Raw genomic sequence first — 19,236 nt, 5'->3', positions numbered from 1 at the left:
GTGTACCATCTACAAGATGCACTGCAGCAACTCACCAAGGCTTCTTAGGCAGCACCTCCCAAATCCACGACTTCTACCACCTAGAAGGACAAGGGCAGTGGGCACATAGGAACACCACCACCACCAAGTTCCCCTCCAAATTACACACCATTCTGACTTGGAAGTATATCGCCGTTCTTTCATCGTCGCTGGGTCAAAATCCTGGAACTCCCTCCCTAGCAGCCTTTTGGCTAAGATCATGCGTAACTGACCTGACGGGGGAGTAACCAAGACCCCCAACGTGGTTCTCCCTGGATCAGGAAGGTGATTCTCCTATGCTTTTTGGAAATAGGAGGTGGGTGGGGTGGCTTGACCCATCCACCTCCATGGCACGAACCTGGTATTGCAGTACTTCCAGGAATGGTGCTTGGGCTCTAGGCCTTTTGGCTAAGAGCATTAGCGCAGGGTGATCCTTGATGTGTGCAAGATGACCTCTGGCGTTTGTGATCTGACAAAGAATTGGAAAGATTGGCTACGAAAAAAAAAAATCCAGACTGCAGTGGTTCATGAAGGTGGCTCACCACCACCTTCTCAAGGGTAATTAACTTAAGGATGGGCAATAAATGCTGGCCTTGCCAGCCACGCACACATCCCATGAACGAATTTAAAAAAATACACAATAAGTGTTGAATTCCAAACAGTAGCTATGTAGGGAGGAAGAAGAACATGTGAGTTGGCATATTTAGAGCTTCGAAAAAATGAGAGAAAAGTTCAGAGGAGCACTGACGATAATAGTATTGATAGAATATGAAAAGAGTCATAAGGCAGCAACTGAGGAACAGAAGAGTTAGAGTATAATAGGGTATTTATTAACTCCTATGTTTAGAAAGCCTAAACAATTGGGGGCTAGAGGTGAGAGAGGGCTCATTATCCAATTAAATGCTTCACATAGTATTCTGTCCATAAGTACTGGAAGACATATGGGAGCAATATTGCAGTATTGGATGGACTTAAGGCTTTATAGGGAGTTAAAAATATTATGAGGGAAATTAAGCATTTGGAATGAAAGAGAAAACCCCACTTTCTTACTGACCATTTTTGGAGTGGAGGGGTTGTAGCAGTTCTACTTAAAATTGGAGGGGATAGTGAGGCTAAAAATGTCAATAATAATGAATAGCTAAAGACTCATTAAACTTTACAGCACAGAAAGAGATCATTTGGCAAAATCTGGCAGTATGTTCTAGCTAATTGATGTCACACTGCGCATTCTGCATACTTGCGGCACATGCTCCTATCGCCCGCCCTACTGCCCTCACCAAGGTGGCATCTGGTGCCACACATACCAGAAGTGTGCGTGCGTGGCATGAATGCCATTTTCACAAAACGGCATCAGTAGCGGAGCCAAATTTTTCGCCCATTATGTAAGATCTCACTGAAATTGAAACCTGAACTTACCTATCTGCAACACTAGGGGGAGAACTTTTCTCACTTTTGAAGAAATACGCAAAATCGTAAGTCACAACAAATCTTGTGTAAGATTTTCTGATACCAGCTTCCCAATCCCAATTTCTACATGACATATGTGACATTTCACAAATGCTTTTGCATTAACATCAATTTACATTCACTTGTTAATATTTTGTTAGAATATTGTATTTTTTTTACCGTGACACAGATTATGGGCTAGAAATTATGTAGCGCCCTACTTGGGGTGATAACTTTTGCGAGAGCGCAAAAGTATGGCTGGGTGAAAAAGATTTGCAGTTGACGGGAACCTCCGCTTTAGCGCTCCAAGAAGTAAATGGAGTGCTAAATCAAGCGCTAACACTTCCCTTAGAGCGCTAAAGGGAGTGAGAGAGGCGGTAACGGGAGAGCACAACCCAATGTTCACGACTTTGGAGGCACCTTCCCTCATTTAAAGGGAAAGGCCAATGTTGGTTTCATTCAATCTTCATCATATCTCTGTGGGGCCAAGGGACCTGCGCTAGGTGCAGAACAGCCCCAAGCACGCTAAGAGAGTGCAGGGCTGACAAATCGCAGGATGCAAAAAAAAACAAAAGGCACCAGACTGGGGAGATTAAAAATATTGCCCTACCTGAAATAGCACTCCAAGCTCCCAAGTGACCAGCCATGATGACAATGCCTCCTGTAGCTGCCGTTGTTGATGCCTGGCGATGTTGCAGGGGTCGAGAGCGAATATTGCATCTGGGGCGCTGCGCACTAAATGACATCACAATCTATGGGGTGCTGAAGAGCGAGGCCGTAAGTGTTAGCGTCAGGAAAGTTTGCGGGCATCGGTGAATTCACCACAGTCGGTCGGTAACCCCTTAGCGCCCTGTTACTGCCCGACCCGGAGGCGCTCACTTGAGGTGCAAACCAGGCCAGTTTCTCCCACTATGTGTTTCAACTGCCTTTATTAAAAGTACAGTATTGGAGTAATGAACTCATATTTTATTTACAAAAAAAACTTAATAAAGTACTACTTTTTTCTAGCTTGTACCTGGAACATAACGAATGCTGAAAAAAGATATGAATGATTTATAGGATAGCACACTTCCTTTCTTTATTATGTTCTTGTTTTACCTTTATTCAGATCCCTAGTGCCTTTTCCCAGTTATGTTTCCTCTTCACTTTGGAGATTTGAACTATTACATGATCACAATCGGTATTGTTCCATGATTAGCCAACAGGAAATGTTTATCTTTAGGTAAGCCCATCTTCACTCTTCTCATATACCCCGTTTTAGATAAGGACTGGTTTGTATGTCTGTGTGTGTACATGTGTGTATGAGTGAGACAGTTCAGTGATCGGTGAAGGTTATGATTCAAACCTGTGGGTCTTTGGATTGGAAGTCAAATAAATAATGAGCAAATTGGTTCATGCTGGGGCTCACTTCAGGGGTATTTAACCTCTACCCCTTGTTCACACACAATGTTAATATCGCTACTACTAATCTATGAATGCCACAATTTCCAAAACCACTCACACATCGAACCACCCCTAGATGTTTACAACATAGAAGGAGGCCTTTTAGCCTCTCATGTCTGTGCTGCCTCTTTGTTGGAGCATTGCAAACCTTATCCCACTACCCTGTTCACACCCATAGTCCTCTGCCTCAAACTACCTCTGTGGAAAAGCATTGTATACTTAATGCTTTGCATGAAGGAATTTTTCTTAACCCTTCTCAATAACAACAACAGAAACTTGCATTTATATAGCATCTTTAATGTAGTAAAATATCTCAAGGTGCTTCAGAGGAGTGTTATCAAACAAAATTTAACACCAAGCCACATAAGGAGATATTAGGACAGGTGACCAATAGCTTGGTGTAAGAGGAGATTTAAGAGTGTCTTAAAGGAAGAAAGAGAGGTAAAGAGGCAGAGAGGTTTAGAGATGGAACTCCAGAGCTTCGGGGCTACTTCTCTTCTTAGGCAGTCCCTCGGAGTTCCCTTAAAAATGAGTTCTCAGGTGACTGATGAGTCAAATGTGGGACCTACAGTCTCTGTCACAGGTGGGACAGACGGTAGTTGAACGACGGGTGGGTGGGATGCTTGGGTTGCCATGTGCTCCTTCCGCTGTCTACGCTTGACTTCAGTTTGCTCCCAGCGAAGAGACTCGAGATGTTCAACGCCTTCTTGGATGCTTTCCTTCCACTTTGAGCGGTCTTAGGCCAGGGATTCCCAGGTGTCAGTGGGGATGTTGTACTTTTTCAAGGAGGATTTGAGGCTGTCCTTGAAGCATTTCCTCTGCCCACCTGGGGCTCGCTTGCCATGTTGAAGCTCTGAATAGAGCGCTTGTTTTGGGAGTCTTGCATCAGGCATGCGGACAATGTGGCCCGTCCAATGGAGCTGATCAAGTGTGGTCAATACTTCGACGCTGAGGATGTTGGCCTGAGCGAGAATGCTGACATTGGTGCGCCTATCCTGTCAATGGATTTGCAAGATCTTGCAGAGGCAGCAATGGTGGTAAATCTCCAGTGTTTTGATGTGCCTGCTGTACATAGTCCATGTCTCTGAACCATATAGGAGGGCGGGTATCACGACTTCTCTGTAGACCATGAGCTTGGTGCCGGGTTTGAGGTCCTGGTCATCAAACACTCGCTTCCTCAGGCGACCGAAGGCTGCACTGACGCACTGAAGGCGGGATTGGACCTCATCGTCGGCATCTGCCCTTGTTGACAGTAGGCTCCCGAAGCATGAAAATGGTCCATGTTGTCCAAGGCCTCGTCATAGATTTTGATAATCGGGGGGCAGTGCTGTGTGGCGGGGGCAAATTGGTAGAGGACCTTTTTCTTACGGATGTTTAGTGTAAGGCCGATGCTCTCGTACACTTCGGTGAAGGTGTTGATGATGGCTTGGAGTTCGGCCTCCAAGTGTGCGCAAACACAAGCGTCATCTGTGTACTGTAATTCAATGACAGAGGATGGGACGACCTTTGATCTGGACTGGAGGCAACGGAGTATGAACAGTTTCCAGTTTGTTCTGTAGATTAGCTCCACTCCAGCGGCGAGCTTACTGAGGGTGAGATACAGCATTGCAGCAAGGAAGATCAAGAAGAGCGTTGTTATGATGACACAGCCTTGCTTGATCCTAGTCCGCATGTGAATTGGTTCTGTGGTGGATCCATTGGTCAGGATCACGACTTGCATGTCATCGAGAAGCAGGTGAATACTGGTGACAAACTTTTGAGGGCAGTCAAATTTGAGGAGGACGCTGCATAATCCCTCACGGTTGACAGTGTCGAAAGCCTTTGTGACAGCAAAGAAGGCCATGTACAGGGATTGGTGCTGTTCCCTGCATTTCTCTTGGATTTGCCGTGCAGTGAAGATCATGTCCATTGTGCCCTTTAGTGGGCGGAATCCGCATTGCGACCCTGCCACAGGGAGAAGGCGATTGAGGAGGATTCTTGCAATGAATTTCCCTGTGGCAGACAGCAGGGAAACTCTTCTGTAATAACTGCAATTGGACTTGTCGCCTTTCTTGAAGATGGTCATGATTACGGCATCTCTGTGATCCCCTAGTATGCTCTCCTCATTCCAGATAAGAGAAATGAGATCATGTATTCACACCAACATGCTTCTCCAACATGTTTTCATGCCTCGGCGGGGATCCCATCTGCTCCTGAGGCCTTGTTGTTCATCAGTTGTGGATAGCTTTTTCTACCTCATGCCAGGCTGGCGTGCTGAGGTAGTAGCGGATAGCATGCTGCGTGATGGAGTCGAGGACACTCACGTCAAAGACAGAGTCTTGGTAAAGGAGATCTTCGAAGTGCTCCTACCAGTGGACACTGACTGCCTCTCTGTCCTTGATGAATACCTCTCTGTTCTTGGCCAGCAGTGGGGTAGGACTTTGGGAGCTTGAGCCATAGGTGGTCTTGACTGCACTAAAGAATCCTCGCACATCGTGGTTGTCAGCTAGCTGCTGGATCTCGTGCGCTTTCTCCACCCACCATCTGTTCTTTAGATCATGAGTTTTTTGTTTGTCCTCAGCCTTCAAGTGTCTGTAGAGCTGCTTTCTTGCTCTCAAATTGTGTTGCTGTTTCCAGTTCAAGAATGCCTTGTGCTTGTGGCTTATTAGCTCCTGGATCTCCTGGTCATTCTCGTCAAACTAGTCTTGGTGTTTCCTAGTCGAGTGACCGAGTGTCTCTTCACAGGTGCTAATTATGGAGGCCTTGAGGGCAGACCAGGCGCTGTGGACAATCTGTGTCTCTGGGTCACTGGGAGTCGTCAGGTTGGCAGTGAGGCGCAGGATCTTTGAGTGCCCCAGCGTTGATTTTCCTGCTGCATTGTTTCTGTTGCCATCACTGTTTTGGGGCTAAATTGATCGTGATGACAGAATGGATTAGGCGATGGTCCGTCCAGCAGTCATCAGCTCCTGTCATGGCGTGGGTGATGCGTGTTAATGCATTTTTAATATAGTAAAGCATCTCAAGGCGCTTCATAGGAGTGTTATTAAACAAAACTTGACACCAAGACACATAAGGAGATATTAGGACAGGTGACCAATAGCTTGGTGAAAGAGGAGTTTTAAGGAGCATCTTAAAGGAAGAAAGAGAGGTAGATCGGCAGAGGTTTAGGGATGGAATTCCACAGCTTCGGGGCTAGGCAACTGAAGGCACAGCCTCCATTGGTGGAGCGATTAAAATTGGGGATGTGCAAGAGACCAGTTGAAGGAGTGTGGAGATCTCAGATGTAGTCATCAGGTCCCCAAGAATTGGACATTATCTGGACATTGTGTTTTAATATTTTCTCACTGCAGAAAAAATTGGAAGCATGTTTGTGAGAGGGGCTCTGGTATTTTTCCATGTTGGACTTGAAATGGAGGGTCCATTGTTAAGCAATGTGAACTCGTCAGAGTTAGATCAGATGAACTGATCAGTCAGCAAGCCATTACCTGGATGAGATAACCCCGAGAGGCGGGAATACCAGAATAGAAAGCCATTAAGTCCCAGACCGGTTGGAAGCGAAACCCCACACCAGCCATCAGTGGAATATCCAGAAGCCACACAAACAGGAAGCTTCGGAACAAGGAAAAACTTTATTGGGTCAGAAAAGGCAAACAGACTTTGCATATAAAAGATGACCGTGTGGCCACAGCTCTCTCTCTCTTGGCTCTCACTGCTTCACCTCTACACGAACCGAGCACTCCCCGTGGGACGGAGAGAAGAAATCAGAAGAGACACGTTTTCACCAGGAGAAGCAGCGAGTAAGCCAACGAATTGATGAGCATCATCTCTGCCCATGCAATTTTAAGATCACAGCCACGGTGTGAGGGGGTATCATGTGTTCTCCCAACCAAATCTTAGTAAGGGTTTTAAGGGGGAAGTTTTAGACGTTGGGTACTTCGTGATAGGGGCTTATCTAGACAGGTCAGACTTTGTGTTATACTATGTTTGTTTGTATCCCACTAGCATTGCAAATAGGTCGTTTGCCTTTGGTAGCGGGTATTGATCCTGCAGGGAAAACGATTGATAGTTACTTCGTAATCACCACAGATTCTGATGGTGCCGTCTTCCTTAACGACTGGAACAATTGGACTGGCCCACTCGTTGAATTCGATCGGCGAAATTATGCCCTCTCATTGCAGCCAGTCTAGCTCAATCTCCACCCTCTCTCTCATCATGTACAGTACCGCTCTTGTCTTGTGATGGATGGGTTGCGTCCCCTGAATCAGGTGGATCTACACTTTTGCTTCTTGGAACTTCCCGATGCCTGGTTTGAACAGCAAGGGGAACTTGTTTAGGACCTGGGCACATGAAGTGTCATCAACAGATGAGAGCACTCGGACGTCGTCCCAGTTTCAGCGTACATTCCCCAGCCAGCTCCTGCCGAGCAGCGTGGGGCCATCGCCTGGTACCACCCAGAGTGGTAGCTTGTGCACCGCTCCATCGTAGGAGACCTTTATGGTAGCCCTGCCGATTACGGGAATCAGTTCCTTTGTGTACATTCTCAGTTTAGTGTGAATGGGAGTCAGGACTGGCCTTGAGGCCTTGCTGCACCACAATTTATCGAAAGTCTTTTTGCTCAGAATGGACTGGCTAGCGCCCGTGTCCAGCTCCATTGACATCGGGAGTCCATTTAATTCAACCTTCAGCATTATCGGGGAACTCTTTGTGGTAAATGTGTGCACCTCATACACCTCTGCCTCCTTGGTCTGAGGCTCTGGTTCATCGTGATCCACTGTGGATCTGTTCTCCTCTGCAACATGGTGGCTTGCAGGATTAGCAGGGTTTGAAGCTCGCCTGCACATATGTTGGAGATGTCCCATTGTTCCACAGCCCTTGCAAACGTATCCTTTGAAGCGGCATGAATGGAAACGATGATCATCTCCGCAGCATTCACCACTCTTGATGGTGGACTCTGAGACATCTGCGGACGTGCAGCTGCAGGCATGTGAGGCCTGCCCAGTACATTACGATTCAAAAACAACATTACTTTGTTCACAGTACTCGTAGCAGCACTCGTGTGCTGAAAGATTTGTTTGGTATTGTCACTGGTGGCGATGAACGCCTGGGCTATCGATATGGCTTTACTCAATGTTGGGGTCTCTGCAGTCAAAAGTTTGTTAAGTATTACTTCATGGCCAATGCCAATACAAAAAAGTTCCATGTGCTCCAAGTGTCCTTCAAATTCACAATGTCCTGCAAGGCGTCTCAGCTCGGCGACATAGGTCACCACTTCCTGGCCTTCAGACCTCTTGTACGTGTAGAACCGATACCTCGCCATCAGAATGCTTTCCTTCGGGTTTAGATGCTCCCGGACCAGTGTGCACAAATCATCATATGACTTCTCTGTGGGTTTCGCTGGAGCAAGCAGATTTTTCATGAGGCCATATGTTGGTGCCCCGCAAACGGTGAGGAGAATCACCCTTCGTTTGGCAGCGTTCGCTTCTCCTTCCAGCTCGTTGGCTACGAAGTATTGGTTGATTCGCTGGTCTTATACCAACGCTTGCACCACTAGATATGCAAATGAGCAGACATAGGTACTGGCTTGATTGGGAATTTCCTCACTGCTCCTGCACCATAACTTTGCAAGAAGTGCAGTGGAAATCTGTTTATGTCATAACTGGGGTTTCTGCTATACTTCCAGTCAAGGTACTGTGGTGGAGTGGGAGCGGCTCCAAGGAAATTCTGAGTTCATGGCCTAGAAATTGGATGTAGCCAAAAAACGTGTTAAGACTAAATGGGGTTAAGCTGCGCCACTTGAAAATTATCTAGGTAGCAAGCAAATTGAGTGCTCACTCTTCATTAACATGATGTAGTTATGACTTTAGCGCTAAAACTGATGCTCATTGCCTTTACACTCAACAGGTGGACCAATAGCAGGCTAGTCTAATCCCACAGTCATGATTGCCACAGGCTTTTCCACTATTTAAAGGAGAGGTTCATTAATGCTGCGGCACTTCATTCTCAGGGTGATTGAGTGTTTGTTCCCCCAACAGCAAGGTAAAGTAGCTTCATGACAAGGAACCAAAGTTACAAGTGGCCATGGCAGAACGTAAGCGGAGGGAGAGAGCCTGTAGGTTCTCCAAGGAAGCTCTGCAGGCACTCGTATTCATGGTGGAGAGGAGGAGGGTGGTACTATACCCGTAGATTGACATGCCCAGGTTGAAGAATTAGGCAGGAGGCCTTCACAACATACATCCGGGACCATGAGGGGTGAGGTGGCGGATTCCGTCGCGGCCAGCACTGAGGTCCCCAGGACTCATACCGAGTGCAGGAAGAAGTTTAACAACCTCACACGGCTGGTCAAGGTGAGTGAAGGCTTCAGCAAATGCTACATACCAGCATTAGCATCACAAGCTTCACACACTGCTCAATGCACCAAACTCCCAGCACTCACAAACCAAAAATCTCTACCTATCAACGCTCACACTCACATCTCACACCTTGCACACAATGGAAGCTATTCAACGATGGCAGGCACATCATCCAAGCACTTTGCACTAAACTCAGTCAAACACTTCTCTTTCTCTTTCCCAAAGATGCACATAATCGGAGGGAGCAGGAGCAACCAGGTGGGGATCAAGCGGCCCTTCAACAGCTCACTCAGCTCAAGGAGAGAGTACTCAAAATCACTGGGTGCCATGTGGTAGACCCTGTGGCCACCAGCAAGGTTGAACCCCTTTGGTCAACAACGGTATGTTCATTCCTAACCTTTCTTCTGACATCCCACTTCTCCCTCAGCCCACAGTCTTTTCTCATGTTTAAACTACTCATGCTGTGTGCATGCATATCTGGCTCCCCCGCCCCCTTGCCCCCACCTCACCATAACCCAACTCTTGTGCCTTCAGATAATCAAGAAGCATTGGAACAGTCTGTCCCCAAGCGCACCACTGGGAGCGAGGTGGGGAGAAGAAGAGGAGGAAAAGACATCGTGTCACTTTATCTCTCACTCACAGACACTAGCTCAGATACTGGTGCTATGTGATCTTTAGAGGTTAGTGTAGAAGCCGGATCTGCACAGGGTCAGGCATCAGGTACGAGTGAGCTGCAGCAAGGCCAGGAGGAAAGGGGGAGCCAGCTCCCTGGAGGGCAAGTTCATGTGTGAGTTCTGCTGCACAGGGCTCAGATGAGGACCTCGATGAGGTGGCCTTCAGAAGAAGGGTGATGGGCATGCACACAGGATTGATGAGTACAATGGCAAGGCTGCCAAGAAGCCTCTCGGCAATGTCAAGGAGTGTGGAGAGGTCCACCTCCAACATTGCACGGGGCTCTGCACAGAGCATGCAGTCGAGGATTTCCAGTCTGAAAATGATGGTGCACTCTCCCAGAGAGATCGTGGCAACCCTGATGTGATGGAGCTCAGGATGGGTGATGTCGCAGCTTCCATTGCAGAACAGGCGGAAGTGACCCAACATCTTAGTGCTGTAGCAGAAATGCAGACTGCTCTCATACAGTCTCTGCTTGGTGCAATCCAAACTCGGACTGCTCTCATGCAATCTCAACTTGATGTCTCCCAAGCTCTAACGGCTGCTATCATGGCTGGGTTTACCACCATTGACCAGGGCATACAGGGTGTTGCAGCAGGCCAGCAATCTGTGCTCCAACAGATTGCTAGGAATGCTAAGGCGCCAGCCTGGGAGAGTGTCAGTAGGTGAATGGAGCATGAACCTGCTGTCTTCTCTCAGGATGACAGTATTCCTGTTCCCAACACTGCCACTCCGCCATTGTCCTTGCTGCTGCCTGTTAGCCAGCCAACCCAGACTGTTGCCGCTCATGCTGAGGTGATGCAGTCTACAGCCAGGCCTTCTAGGGCCAGAGCTACTGGAGGTCGTCCTGCAAGGACATCTGCAGTCTCCAGCACAGAAACTACACAGCCTTCCACCAGCCATGCTGCAGCCACTGGGGGAGCTCGTCATAGGAGCACTAGGTTAGGAAAACTCACACGAAAGACTGACATAAGGGTGAATCCTTAATAATATTATTGTAAAATATGTCCCATGTGATTATTGATAAATTTATTAATTTTGGGGGAATCTTTTCCGGTCTCATTTCATGCCCAGGAGAAGGATGTTATATTCTGTGAGAGAGGGATGGTATGATGGGGATATGGTGTGCAAGGGGATCTCGTGTTTCATTCATTCAAATCGGAGTCTGAAGAACCGCTCACAGACAGCCCGTCCAGATGGACGAATGGGTGCCTGCCTCCTCCCTTCCTCCTCTCCCTTCCTCCTCCTCTCCTTTGTCCTCTTTCTGAGGTGGTGGTGCAACACCTGCTGACAAGGGCTGCGCCCTCATGATGGCCAAGTTGTAAAGCATGCTGCAGACCACCATTAAATGGGACACCCTTGCCGCCGAGTACTGGCGGGCTCCTCCCGAGTGCTCAAGGCAGCAGAACCGTTGCTTCAGTAGCCCAATAGTCTGCTCAGTGGTGTTCCTGGTAGAGGCATGGCTCTCATTATATGTGTGCTGGGCACGAGTGTTGGGATTGCAGAGGGCACTCATGAGCCAGGTGGAGAGTGGATAGCCCTTGTCTCTGAGCAGCCCCCCCTCATGCTTGCTGTGATGGCCGGAAAGATTGCTGACACACCAGTCTGGCGCTGGGCGAGGTCGCACACCAACTGCACATTAAGTGAGTGATAGCCTTTGTGGTTACAGAAGATCTTAGAATTGTTATACAGTGTCCCCAAAGCCACATGCGGATCATCCTGTTTCTTTCTGCTGAGAAAGAAGCCAATATAGTCCCTTCTCCTGGTGCAGAGAGCTGCAGTGATCTCCCGGATGCAGCGATGGACAGCAGACTGTGCGATGTTAGCAATGTCTCCAGATGCAGACTGGAAGGATCCACTGGTGAAGAAATTGAGAGCCACAGTGACTTTGACTGCCACTGGGAGAGCCGTGGTCACCCTGCTCTCAGGCTGCAGGTCTGCTTGCAGGAGGTGGCAGAGTTCTCTTGGTGAATCATAGCCTCCTAAGACACTACTCCTTGCTTAATTGGAGGTAGGCGAAGTGCTGTCAGAAGACGTGAGGTGGTTGAGGTCCCGTGATGAGAGCACTCATGTCCCTCCTCCCCCTCCTCCCACTGCGTGCATGTTCCTATCTTCCTCGCTGCTTCCGCTTCCTCTGCCACAGATCCTGGAGGGTGAGGTCGACTGCCTGTACAGCCCCCTTGACTGTGAGCAAATGTTGTGAGCAGAAGCCTTTAAAAAATGAGGGAATTCTTCACTTGCAACAACAATCCCTGTCACCAAAGAACCTTGAAATAAGTAAAGAAAGCTGTTGAAGTTGCAGGAAGTAAAACACAACCAGTCAAACTTCAGAACCATGTCAGGTACAATCAATTGCTGGTGACGCTTTAAATAACGCTGCTGCAACTTCCTTCCTGCTGTTGGATGCCTGCTTTCCCTATTGTTGTTTAGACATGCAGGTAAGTTCAATAGCGAGAAGGAATACTGCAGAATGCGTGTCAAATGAGCATTGCACACTCACTGACGTCATGATCTCGATCATTTAAATCCCTATGGGGAATGCATTTACCGCCAGCACTACTGGCACTCCCAAAATAGTGCCCGCCACAGGATCTGCCACCAACTGGCGGAAGAACGCCGGCCGCTGCTTTCTCGACATTCTGTGGTGCTAACGGGTGATGCAAGCCATCTGAATTTTGTGGTCATGTGTCTCTCTCTAAGGGCTAATGGCAGATGTAACATTTATTTTAAAGGTGAAATAACGTGCAAATCACATTGAGAAAATTCTGAGCCAACATTTCTCAGAACAAGGCCGTAGTTAATTGAATTTAAAACCTCTAATTTATTCGCACTAAACTCCCTTCCAAGCAAATGCACCACATGAAAGCAGTCCACATTTCTTAGTACTTTTTGGGCCAAACAAGAACGATGTAACATTCAAGTAAAATAAGCAATTTTCCTCAGGTACATTTTTTTTGTAGGAAGAGTCGGAGAATGTGTTCACATTTTCTGGGAAGATTTTTTTCCGTGCAATATTAAACTCGTTGGCAAAAAGAATGACATCTGTTAAACTGAACAGATTTTACAAGCCATACAATGCACCTCAGTTGAACAGAATGATTTGAATTTGATTTACAAAAATGCCCTGCATTGGAGATTTACTTGTTTGTATTTCTGAATGGGTTACCCATATCTCTTATTGAGTTTATTTGTCTGTAGTAAAGAGCAAAGAAGCTAGTTTAAAAATAAACTTCAGATTTAAGTGTGAAAACAACCAATGCTCTTTCCTTTTTACGGTGAACATTTCATCCATGTTCGTAAAACTAATGGCGGACCAAAAATAACATTGGAAAATGTATTGTTATAAAACACTCACTTAGACATTTATTCCACAATAGCGTGTCATTGTACTCTCTCATTATGTACATTTGCTATTTTCTATTGTGAACTAGCCACTTGTGCATGTTTGGTTAATATTAAATGTCATGATTTCAAGTGTTAACATTTAATTTGGCCAGTTGTTCATGCACACATACTGACAAGAGACCAGGAAAAATTGTTTTTATTCATTCCATTATGTCCCAGTTCAAACATAAAAATGCAACTGCTCCATGTTTTTTATGGTGAAAATCTGATCACTTGCAGGGCTAGGGAAAGTGAATCCTACAATGAGAACACCTAGGGGCTGAAATTGCCCCTCTCCTTAAGGCCTGTTACCACCGCAAATCGGCGGCCACGCTGCGAAGTGAAGGCGAGAGCCATGGTGACGCGACGCCGCAATGATATCATCGCGGCAGTCACTCTGTACTGCCCCCAACTTCTGCCCCTCAGATGTTGCTGCTACGCGTTTCCGCCCCTCTCGTGTTGTCATCGTCCCCATTAAGAGTAAAAAACCCAACAAAGAACGAAATGTCGCTCAAGAGGCGACCTGAACCACAGCTGCGGTATAAACCATTGAAACGGGGTGTGTGCAGCCTGTTTCGGGTGGGGGGAAATTTCGGCCCCCTAGATTTTGAATTGTTTTGTTATGAAAACTGTGTCCAATCCATAAACAAAATGGAATCAAACTGCAATTATTTCAGTTTGACACTGGTTTGACTTCAGTATAACTACAACTGATGCAGACTGGACTAGTAAAGAATCATAGATGTTTACAGGACAGAGGAGACCAGTCAGCCCTTCGTGTCTGTGTCAGCACTCTGCTAGGGCAAGCGCAACATGACAGCTTCTAACAGACCTTTAGCCGAGTGCTATATCTACCCAATGCACCCACCATTCTCTCCACATGTGCACAATGTAGCATCCCACAGCGCTTTCCGCAACACTGGCCTCTGCACTAACTGAACAACTCAATCCCATCCTTTGATCTGCGAATACCTCATTCTGCACTCTCAAAGGAAAAGCTCTCTGAACACAGCTGAAATAAAATGGAGGCAATTTAATTTGCCCAGTGCTTCTTCTCAGTGATCATCGGATAGAAATTTCCACAAGAGTCCCTTGACTTCTCGTCGTTTCTTCAGTGGAAGGTTGTCGTAAATTCTGGAGAAGCAGTGTAAACGATCATGAGGTTTGTTTGTTGGTCTGTGGATTCATCTTTCCAAATGGCAACACCACAGCAGGTCCAGTTTGAAGTGGCAGCAATAAAGTCTATGGCATGAACACGAACATGAAGTTTGGAAACAGCTGTTTTCTGAGGGCTTAGGCTCTAGTCCCTGTCATGATGTAACTGAGCCAAAACAAACTCTTTGCAACATGCATAATTTGCAGATCTACTTAGTATAGTGAAATTGTAGCTACCTCATCGGTGGCCATATCCTGTGGTTGTTTCACACAACATTTATTATGTCTGCTGCCTCCTGCCAAGCAGAGTTGTGAAGCTCCTGTCAGAAGCGTGCCCTGAAGTCTCACTATATAGACTTTCTATACAGTACATGTACTGTGATTTGTTGTATATCCATTTTATTATGCATGTTTGAGAATTCAATTTCCTTTTCTGAGAATTTGGCTGATATCAAGTGGGTTGTAGAGGGGATGAGGAGGAATTCATCAGAAATTTTCACAGGAGTTGAAATTGCACTTTGGAATTTTAATAGCCAATGTGTTAGTCATATGAAATGATTTTGTCCAATATTTTAACAAAAACAGAAACCCAATGACATTAAAGTAGTTAGTGAGGGATTTCACACAAAATTGTATTCATTACTAATATCACAACAACTACATGCATTTGACACCTTTAAAGTAGTAAAAATGACCCAATGTGCTTCACAGGAACATCATGAAACAAAACTTGACACCTAGCCACATAAGGAGATATTAGGACAGGTGACCAAAAGCTTGGTCAAAGAGGTAGGTTTTAAGGAGAATCTTAAAGGAGGAGGGAGTGGTAGAAATGCAGAGAGGTTTAGGAAGGGAATTATATCATTATCATCATCATCATAGGCAGTCCCTTGAAATTGAGGAAGACTTGCTTCCACTCTAAAAGTGAGTTCTTAGGTGACTGAACAGTCCAATAGAGGAATTACAATCTCTGTCACAGGTGGGGCAGACAATCATTGAAGGAAAGGGTGGATGGGACTGGTTTGCCGCACGCTCCTTCCGCTGCCTGCACTTGCTTTCTGCATGCTCTCAGCGACGAGACTCGAGGTGCTCAGTGCCCTCTGGAAGCTCTTCCTCCACTTAGGGTGGTCTTTGGCCAGGGACTCCAAGGTGTTGGTGGGGATGTTGCATTTTTATCAAGGAGGCTTTGAGGGTGTCCTTGAAACATTTCCTCTGCCCACCTGGGGCTTGCTTGCCGTGTAGGAGTTCCGATTAGAGCGCTTGCTTTGGGAATCTTGTGTCACTTTCCATACCTTGGGAGCCTATTATAAGCAAGGGCGGACATCAACGACGAGGTTCAACACCATCTCCAGTGCACCAGTGCAACCTTTGGCTGCCTGAGGAAGAGAGTGTTCGAAGATCAGGCCCTCAAATCTGGCTCCAAGCTCATGGTCTACAGGGCTGTAGTGATACCTGCCCTCCTATATGGCTCAAAGACATGGATTATATACAGTAGACACCTCAAATCACTGGAGAAATACCACCAAAGATGTCTCCGCAAGATCCTGCAAATCCCCTGGGAGGACAGACGCACCAACGTTAGTGTCCTCGATCAGGCCAACATCCCCAGCATCGAAGCACTGACCACAGTCGACCAGCTCCGTTGGGCGGGCCACATTGTTTGCATGCCTGACACAAGGGAATTTAGTGCTAATGCTAGGGGCCGAGACAACTGAAGGCACAGCCGCAATGGCAGGGTTAAGGAAATCAGTGATGTACAAGAGGCCAGAATTGGAGGTTGTAGGGCTGGATGGGTTTACAGAGATAGGAAGGTCATGCAGGGATTTGAACATAAGGATGAGAATTTTAAATTTGAGGTGTTGCTGGATTGGAAGTCAATGTATGTCAGTGAGCATAGGGGTGATGGGTAAACACGACTTGGTACAAGTTTGGATACAGGCAGCAGAGTTTTGGATGAGCTCAAATTTATGGAGGGTTGAAGATGGGAGGCTGGCCAGGAAAGCATTGAAATAGTTGGGTCTGATGGTAATAAAGGCTTGGATGAGGGTTTCAGCAGCAGATGGGCAGGAGCAGAGACGGGCAATATTACGGAGGTGGAACTAGGCGGACTTGGTGATGGAGAAGATATGAGGTCAGAAGTTCCGCTCAGGGTCTAATAGGGCAGCAAGATTGCAAACAGTCTGGTTCAGCCTCTGACAGTGACCAGGGAGGGGAATGAATCAATGGCTAGGGAATGAAGACTGTGGCGGGGCACAAAGATGGGTTAGAAATTCCATTTTTGGCAAAAATACCACTATGACTCCACTACCGCTACGAGGCCTAAAATTCGGGCTTCAGTTCGCCCAGCGGTAAAAATCGATGTTGCACGAGGATTCGTGGTGCAAACCGCAAATTTTCTGCAACTTTTCTCCGAGGCTGGTACCGCTGCGAGAGAGGCCTTGGGAGGGTGGAAAACACCCCCCAAAAAATTGCAATAAACAAAAAAACATCACAAAACATTCATGAGACATTTAACTATCAAATCGCTGCAAAAGAATTAAAAAGATAAAAAATTTAACTGACCTTTTTTGCAGGTCTTCATACCTACCGCTGTTCCGAGGCCTGCAACATAGGTTTTTCCCGGTGTTATATCTTCAGTAACTCACAAACACCCACACAGCCTTAAGATGGCAGAACACTCCGGAACACCGTCAGGTGACCTGTTCCCTTCTTTATTATAAACAGCACTGGCACAGTTCCACAGGAGTCCACAGGTGGAGCTATATATATTACACTTCTCCCTCCTTAATAAAGAAGTAATTATAACAAAATAATCATCATAGCTGGCATGGTTATACAGAACAAAAGACTTATTTTGCCATATTTACAAATCAAGCTTAACCACTTGTTTTCTGTTTCGAAGAGGATACCTTCGCTCTCGAGCAGAACCTTCCAAATATGGTGTTGAATTTAAACTCATTCGAGGCTGATCCTGAGGAAAGTTTTCCTCCAAGGGATGCCCTTGATTTCCATTTGAATTCTCTCTAACTTCAAGTCTGCTTGACTCGGACTCAGACTTAAATTCTGACTTTCTCTTTGATTTGTTTCCAGTACATTGGATGTAGGATATGCTACTGATGTTTCAAAACTATCTGATGAGTCAGAAATAATTGAATCATTCCCACCTTCAACTACTTTCATGTCTGTAGGTAAAATATGATCAATGTGAACAAACCGAACCTGTCCATGATCAAACATCTTGACCAAATATGTGCGAGGACCACATATCTTTACCAATCTTCCTGGTAACCACTTTAACCTTCTGGTTTAATTTCACACTTCTCTCCTTTACTCTACCTTGATCATGATTCTCTTTCTGTCTTAATTGTGTCTCTTCTACGGACTGTGCCAACGAGAACCTGGTTCGTGGCTGTCATTTGAGAAACAACTCTGCTGGTGTTCTATCAGTAGTTGTGTGAGGAGTATTACGATACATAATTAGAAAATTAGCCAATTTGTGGTCCAATGACAAATGTTGTTTCTTTGGATTTGAATCCAACATCTGTTGATGAAGGCATGTTTTAAAATTTGTACATTGCGCCCTGCTGCATCATTTGAAGCAGGGTGGTATGTTGGAACCCTGTATGTTTCACACCATTTTTGCTCATGAACTGTGCAAATTCTTCTGAACGAAATTGTAGTCCATTATCAGAAACAATTTCTTCTGGGAGGCCAAATGAAGAAAACAATCTTTGTAAAGTGTCTAATGTTTTATTTGTTGTTATTATCCACATTGTAAACACCTCGACCTACTTCGAATGACTATCAATCACAATGAACAATTGTTGTCCTTCTAACTCAGCAAAATCAATATGTAGTCTTTGCCACACATGGGAGGCCACTTCCATAGCTGTAATGGTACTGATGGTGGTTTCTTACTTACTGATTCATATGTCGTACACTGACTGACCCTATATCTTTATCGAGACCTGGCCACCATAAGTAACTGTGTGCAAAACTCTTGGTCAAGCACATTCCCAGGTGCTGGTCATGGAGGTCTCCAAATAATTTGAACCTGAATTTATTTGGTATAACCACTCTTGCACCCACATGATACAATCTTTAGCAACTAATAATTCATTCCTATGAATGAAGAATGGATGAATATCTTTGTCTGTTAACATAGAAACAAACAAAATAGGTGCAAGAGCAGGCCATTCGGCCCTTTGAGTCTGCATTGCCATTCAATATTGCTGATCATTCAACATTAGTACCCCACTCCAGCCTTCTCTCCACACCCATTTATCCCTTTAGCCATAAGGGCCACATCTAACTCCCTTTTGAATATGTCCAATGAACTGGACTCAACAACTTTCTATGGTAGAGAATTCCACAGGTTCACAACTCTCTGGGTGAAAAAGTTTCTCCTCATCTCGGTCCTATATGGCTTAACCCTTATCCTTAGACTGTGTCCCCTGATTCTGGACTTCCCCAACATTGGGAACATTCTTCCTGCATCTAACCTGTCCAGTCCCATCAGAATTTTATATGTTTCTATGAGATCCCCTCTCATTCTTCTAAATTCCAGTGAGTATAAGCCTAGCTGATCCAGTCTTGCCTCATATGTCAGTCCTGCCATCTTGGGAATCAGTCAGGTGAACCTTCGCTGCACTCCCTCAATAGCAAGCACATCCTTCCTCAGATTAGGAGACTAAACTGCACACGATACTCGAGGTGTGGTCTCACCAAGGCCCTGTACAACTGCAAGACTTCCCTGCTCCTATACTTAAATCCCCTCGCTATGAAGGCC

At 46.1% G+C, this 19,236-nt stretch overlaps 1 pseudogene; it reads left to right on the top strand.

Moving 5' to 3' along the window:
- Positions 1-207: 207 nt before the first annotated feature.
- On the top strand, positions 208-413 carry LOC139252228 (U2 spliceosomal RNA; annotated as a pseudogene).
- The last annotated feature ends 18,823 nt before the right edge of the window (positions 414-19,236 follow it).

This window comes from Pristiophorus japonicus, chromosome 2 (genome assembly GCF_044704955.1).
Source record: "Pristiophorus japonicus isolate sPriJap1 chromosome 2, sPriJap1.hap1, whole genome shotgun sequence".
Classification (NCBI taxonomy): Eukaryota; Metazoa; Chordata; class Chondrichthyes; family Pristiophoridae; genus Pristiophorus; species Pristiophorus japonicus.
This window is presented reverse-complemented; position numbering and strand designations above follow the sequence as displayed.